The sequence below is a fragment of the Pinus tabuliformis genome, chromosome 7, assembly GCF_031772625.1.
Source record: "Pinus tabuliformis cultivar Carrire ecotype Pingquan chromosome 7, CPIR1, whole genome shotgun sequence".
NCBI classification, from domain to species: Eukaryota; Viridiplantae; Streptophyta; class Pinopsida; order Pinales; family Pinaceae; genus Pinus; species Pinus tabuliformis.
The window spans coordinates 978,536,306-978,542,444 of record NC_142293.1 but is presented as its reverse complement, the minus strand read 5'-3'; positions in this window follow the sequence as shown (position 1 = coordinate 978,542,444).

Below are 6,139 nucleotides of genomic sequence, written 5' to 3'. Positions count from 1 at the left end.
CTTTCCTCAAGTTGGGTGTTAGAGGTATCTCCACGGGTTTTCAACTGTCCATGTGAAACCTCTGAAGTATCTTGTTGGCATACTTGCCCTAAGATACAAATAGTTCCCCATGTCCTTTCCATGCTTCCAATCTGAGGAAGAAGTGCATGAGACCCATATCCTTCATTTCAAACTCTCTTCCAAGGTGCTCATTTCAAGATCTGATCAGCTTCTCATAACTAGTTAAAATCAAGTCATCAACATATAAGAAAATAATCAACAATTTACCTTCTACCAAGATATGATAGAGGTTTGAATCCACTTCATTTTTGGGGAAGCAAAAATTGGTGAGATAGATATCGATCCTTGTGTACCAAGCAGGGGGTGCTTGCTTGAGACTGTACAAATCTCACTTTAGTCTACACACATGAGACTCTCGATTGAAAGTCTCGAAGCCTTCTAGTTGTTCAATATACATCTCCTCCTCAATAACTCCTTTGAGGAATGATGTTTTTACATCCATCTGGTGGATCTTCCACCCCATTTGTGTAGCCAAAGAAAGAATTGGTGTGATGGATGAGTACCTTGCTACAGTAGCAAAGGCCTCCTCATAGTCAATCCCCTCAACTTGAGAGTACCCCTTGGCCAAAAATCTATCCTTGTACTTTTCTATTGTTCCATCTGTTGCTTGCTTTACCTTGAAAATCCATCTTGAACCTAAAATTGATTTATTTGGTCATATTGAGACCACTTTAAAAGCATTGTTTTTTACAATGAATTTGTATTCCTCCACCAATGCATCAACTCACACTAGTTTCTCTACTACTTCCTCAAAAGTGGATGGATCAGTCTATACAAGCTCAGTCAATAGAGCCATGTAGCCAGGGTATCGATCTGGTGACCTTCTTTTCTTGTGTTTGTTTGAAAGAGCACCCACATTCTCCCTCGCATCCTGGAAAATTCTCTCATCTTTCCTGGCCCTTTTCCTACATTCTCTAGATGGCCATGCTTGAGTGGTTGTTTCCACTCTTTTATCCTTAATTTTTCGCTGCTCAACAACTTCTTGTGGTTCCTCCTTTGGACCCAAAAGATCCTCTTCTGGTGGGATCTGAATCTCCCTCTCAACAGATCACCACATCACTTTGTCTTCATCAAATTTACATCCCTTCACATAATTTTTATTTTGAGGGATGTAAAGTACACAGTAGTTGTGGGGAGTTTTTGTGTAACCCAAAATTAACCACAATTTTTCTATTAGCTCTAGCTTCTTCCTTTATTATTTGGAGACATGGCAGTAAACAGAGGCTCCAAAAGTCTTGAGTGTGGCACATATGACTTTCTCCCTGAGAAATCCTCCTATGTTGTAATCATGCCTAGAATCTGATGAGGACTCTGGCTCTGCAACTAGATTGTTGTGTTGTGTTCCTTGACCCATAAATGCAAAGGTAATCCTTGATCATGCAACATCGCCCTCACTTCTCGTGCAATTCTATGATTCTTCCTCCCAGCCACCCCATTCTACTGTGGGTTTTTGGGTGTTGTCAACTCTCATTGAATGCCTTCTTTTGCACATAAAGTTTTAAATTCATTCGACACATACTCGCCTCCAATATTTCTCCTGAGATCCTTCACCTTCTTGCATGTTTCTTTCTCAACTAGTGCCTTGAATTCTACGAACTTGGATAATGTCTCATCCTTCTTTTGCATGAAGAATATCGATAACTTTTGTGAGAATTCATCAATAAAAATGACAAAATATTTGTGCATGAAAGTGGATGCTATTGAGAAAGGTCCATATACATCTGAGTGCATCCTTTCAAGGACTCCATGTGCTTTTCTATCCTGATCATGGAAGGTGGTTTTTCTGTAATTTCCCAATGTACATCCTTTCCGTTCATCCTATTGCTCAAGTGCTCCTTTGGGGAGGCCTGTGGTTATATCTTGCATGATTTTCAAAGCACCATGATGTAAATGACCAAGTCTTCTATGCCAAACTTTACCGACATAACGGCTCTACATCTTCTCCACATTTGTGCTCAATGCAGCACAATCCTCCACATCTAGCTTGTATAGGTTCTTCACATGAACCCTGATCTTCTTCACCTATCTCATGGCTATGTGTCTTAGAAATGCATTTCCTTTGCTGAAGATCACATCATAACCACGATCTTCGAAAACTACAACAGAGACGATATTTTTCTTTAGGATCAGAATGAACATGACATCCTTGAGCCTTAGGGGGAGCTTGAATCCCTTTGCAAGGTGATTGTACCAATTCTAGTTGCATTATACCTTCCATTATCCCCCATCTCAATTTTCATCTACAAATATTTCTCCTCCATGTCACTAAAAAAATCTCTATTTCCTGTCATGTGGAATGATGCACCTAAATCCAAGTACCACATGCTCCCCATCACTGTGCTAGACATGCATACAATGAGGGTAAAGTCAAGCTTAAACTATGAAGAAAAAATTCACCTTCTACTCCTCCTGAGGTATTCTTACTTTGCTTCTTGTGTGGACACTTTGTGGCATAATGCCCAAATTCATGACAATGGAAGCATTTAATTTTTGACAAATATTTCTTCTTGCCCACTTGATTTGATTCTGGTTTGGATTGGGATTTCTTACCTTTCCATTCTTTTAATTTCCATCCAATGTAATGTTTTCTTCATCCTCGCCCTTAGATGAAGTCCTATCTTTGGTATTCCACCTTATTTCCTCTTGTACCAAATCAGACCATAAGCGCTCCTAACTCAGTATTTTATCCCTCGCATTCACTGAATCAGGATAGCTCTACCAGCTCTTGGGAAGGCCTACAAGAGCTAAGGTTACAAATTATTCTTAAGGGACATTAACGCTAACCCCGCCAAGTTGATCACAACATTGTTTAAGCTTGCTCAAATACTGCAAAATTGTGTCATTCTTCAACATCTTGATACTTCGAAGTTTATCATTGAGTTCCATCTTCCCATGGTCACTACTATTATCAAATAATTATGTTATTGCTTTCCACATCATGAACAAAATTTCTTTTCCATGGAGATTCAAGACAATATGATCTTGTACTCCCTCGATGATTATTCTCCTCGTGTTGGCTACATATTTCTTCCACTTAGAAAGGTTCTTGGCATCATATGCTTGAGGTTGTGAAACATTTGTCTTGATGTATTCTAGCAATTTAGTGTCATCCAATACCACCTTTATGTGATCTTTCCATGCAACAAAATTAAGGTGCCTTCCAAGGCATAATCTAGCCTTAGTTCATTCAAGGCCATCTTCTCAGCTCTAAAGAACAACTGCTACTCTAATATTCAAATTTGAACCTTTGAGAAACAACATCAAATTTCCTACTCTAATTTGAATCCAGCTCCGATACCATGTAGAAATTAGGTTGTAGATTTTCAACTGCTCATGAAATTTTAATAAAAGTCACAAGACACAAACCTACACTACTTCTCTGTGCAATTTAATTCAAAATTTAGAACAAAAATCTCAGACATGCATGAAGAAATAACACACATGAAACAAGTATTTTTATCTAGGGAAAGCAATATCCTAAAAACCCCAATGCCTACTTTCATTAATTAAATGAATAGATATGTATTACAATTTCTTTGCTGAATTGAGCTCACCCTGCAAGTGCATAACCTATCTCTCTGCTCATTAAAGGCCTCTGACCCAGAATTAGTAAAAAAATTCGTCGGCTTGAGTTCATATTTCCTTGCATTTTTTATTGAGGAATTATCCCCTATTATTTAGGAAATTACTCTAATTGAATTGTACAATGCCTTAGGTTGATCATATGACTGCATGCCACTCCTGTACACTCAAGACTAGTCTACAACTAATGTTACACTGCCTTGGAATCTCCACCTCAACTGGGTAACTCAAATTATTTTCATGCACTAGCTATTTTCGGATGATTGATCAGTTAACTGGATTATCATAGAGTTTTATTAAAGTCCCGCTACTTAACTGACCTTCCACTAGTTCCTCCAAAAGTTGGAACCAGTTTAACTGAAAACAACCTGAGACAACTGACCTTGATTGCTAAAAATTAGCAATCACACATTAAAAACTAAATGCTAATTCCTCCAACTCAAATTCACTGAGAAAAATAGGTGACACGAGCCATGTCACACAGGTTAACATCATCCAAGTTGTCGATTGATGTGGAAATTCAATTTTTTTCAATTTAATCAAGGCAAAATCAAATTGATAATTTCTTGTTGCATTTTTCAACATTCATAAGATGATAAAAGATGATGAAAGGATAAAACATGACATAAACGAACAAAGAAACAAAATACAAGGAAATAAATATGTATAAAGGGTGGGAACATAACCCTAGGCTACAATTGAAAATATCATTTGAGATCTTGTCAATTGATAGGAAGTGAGTCTATCTCCCATCTAAGGATTGAAGACGATAAGTATGGTGGATAGTCTTATCATGCACAACATAAGGTACGATTCATAGGGATTGGAATTTAGTGACTTTACCCTTCTCTTCATGGGATTTATCCCACTTCAATACTAGGTCGCCCACATCGAACTCGTTCTTCCTTGCAGACTTCTTGTAAAACAAATGATCAATATGACTTTGATGGATAGTAAATTTTTCTTTTCCCTTCCAACTTTCTTCCTCTAACTTGAACAAGGTATCTATCCTACTTTCAACCACAAGACATGGTTTATCTTGCGATTCTTGGGAAAGTTGAAGGGTTAGGAGTTATATGTTTGGAGGAAGTATAAATTATTTTCCATGCACGTGAAAGTAACAGGAGGTCTTCAAAGAGGGTTTAGGTCTGACATGGTCAACCCATAAATTATTTACCAAAGCTTTATGCCAGCTCCTTTGCTAAGAGTAAATGACCTTCTTGATAATGAAGATTATATTCTTATTGGTATACTCGACTAAACCAATTCCTTTAGGGTAATATTTGGATGAGTGCTTTAAAATAATACCATTTTCTAATGAAAACTCATAATTTTTTAGTGAAGAAAAATCAGTTGCATTAAAAAAAACAAGTGACATAGGAACGCCAATGATATTCTTCTTGAGGAAGTTGACGACTTCCTACTTGTTCTCTTGTTTTATAGGAATTGCTTCAGTGTAACAACCCTGGTGAAAAATTCATGTAATAGAAGTTAAAAAAGGAAAAATAATACCATGGTTAAGGGACACATATTCCAAGCTAAATGATGGTCAAATATATCCTAGTGGGCATCACTAGATGTGTGTTTTAGCTAAGGAAAATTTGCATGTGAGGAGGAAAATGAAGGAAAATAATGGAAAATGAAGAAATTAGAGAACTCATTAATAAAAAGGCTTATGAGGATCAGTCAATAGACTTGGTCAGTGTAACCTCTTTTCAGTTCAAGTTTGGAGCCCTCTCATTGTTCTCTTTCTCTCTCTCGCTCTTGGTCACTTAGTGTTTTCTTGGAGCACTCTAGCTTTGGATCAAGGATGGAAAATCAAGCAAAGGGAAAGGAAGGAAAATGAGGATAAAGGAAAGGGAAGCAGGATCAACCAATTTCAATAGGAATACTTGCAGGTAACATTTTGCATGTGTGATCTCCTAGCTGGTTTGGGCATGTGTGGCTTGCATTTTGGTGTATGGTCCTCTTGCTATCGGTGGCATGGTTTTGCCAGGCCATGATAGTGTTTTTAAGCCTAACCTTGCATTTTTACAGATGCCATGGTGTTGGGATTTTCATTTTCGTTTTGAGCTTTAGTTTTCTAGATGAATTTCAGAATCTGGGGCGGAGGTGGTATCAAGGTTCATTCCCAAAGGCCTAGAAATCCCTTGATGGGTTTTGGTGGGATAAATGGTAAATCCTAAGGGCGAAGTCTTGGTTTAGGACCTAGTGATATGGGTTTGGATTGTGGTAAAGCCTGAGAGCCTAGTCTTGGTTTAGGGCCTAGTGATCTGGGATTGGATTTTGGTAAAGCTTGAGAGATAAGGAGAAAGAAAACACCTCAAGGATAGTGATAGATTCTAGATGGCATTCCAATTTTGGTCCAGTTGTGATCAGAGCACTAGTTTGGGTGTGATCACGGTTTGATGAGGGTAGAGGTGGTTTAACCTCTGGATTCCCTCGGTTGTTCTTGGACTGGTTGTTTTATGAGATCCCACATTGTTTCTGGGAAAAC